Here is an 897-nt window from a genome sequence, read left to right on the forward strand (position 1 = left end):
ATTTCCATGCATTTGTGACACACATGTGTATATCTGTCTGCTATACAGCATTCAGAAAAAACTTTCAAAACTAGTTGTGTCATATAACCCTTCTTGATAATACTTACATATTTCTGAGAATAAATTCCTACTCCTTATCACAATCTGTTTAGTCCTGCATGGTCTGGCTATTGTCTGCTCACCACATACCTCCTGCTTCTCACTAGTTTTCTTTATCCCCTCAGATAGAGAAAGCTGTCTCCAGTCTTTGCCCACAAACCCCCTTTACATAGAAAACTCTTCTCAATGCGACTACTTCTCCTTCCAATCTTTGTATGCAGCTTGTCTGCCACTGCCCCTTGAACAGTACTTCCCTTATTCCATTTATCATAATTTGCCAATATAAGTATCCATATTATATGTATATTATAAGTATTTATGTATACATAAGGAAATGAAGTATTTCTATTTTAATTAGCATTGTGTTCTATAATCACTCAATAATACATAGTGAATGAATGAGTTTATTTATTCATTCACATTTGACCAAATCTTCTGCTTCTGACCATTGCTATCCTCCTGTCCATACAATCAGCCTAGGACCACCAGGAATAAGCCTATAGTCAGTTAAAATCAGATTTATTGATCCACTGTAAAGAAGAATATCACACACCAGGATTTAGGGGAAAGAGTAGGGTTAAAGTAAAAGTTAAATGAAGAAATATTTGATAGATTCATTTCAAAGCAGGACTGTGTGTAATGGGGTCAAAATCAGGTCTAAACCACAAAGTAGCTGCAGGGTCTTGGTTCCTTAGAAACTACAAAATTCATTCATTTTGGATTCATTTTGATATTTGGCAAAACTAATACAATATTGTAAAGTTTAAAAATAAAATTAAATTTAAAAAAAAAAACTAC

This window comes from Bison bison, unplaced genomic scaffold, assembly GCF_000754665.1.
Source record: "Bison bison bison isolate TAMUID 2011002044 unplaced genomic scaffold, Bison_UMD1.0 scf7180017858147, whole genome shotgun sequence".
Lineage (NCBI taxonomy): Eukaryota > Metazoa > Chordata > Mammalia > Artiodactyla > Bovidae > Bison > Bison bison.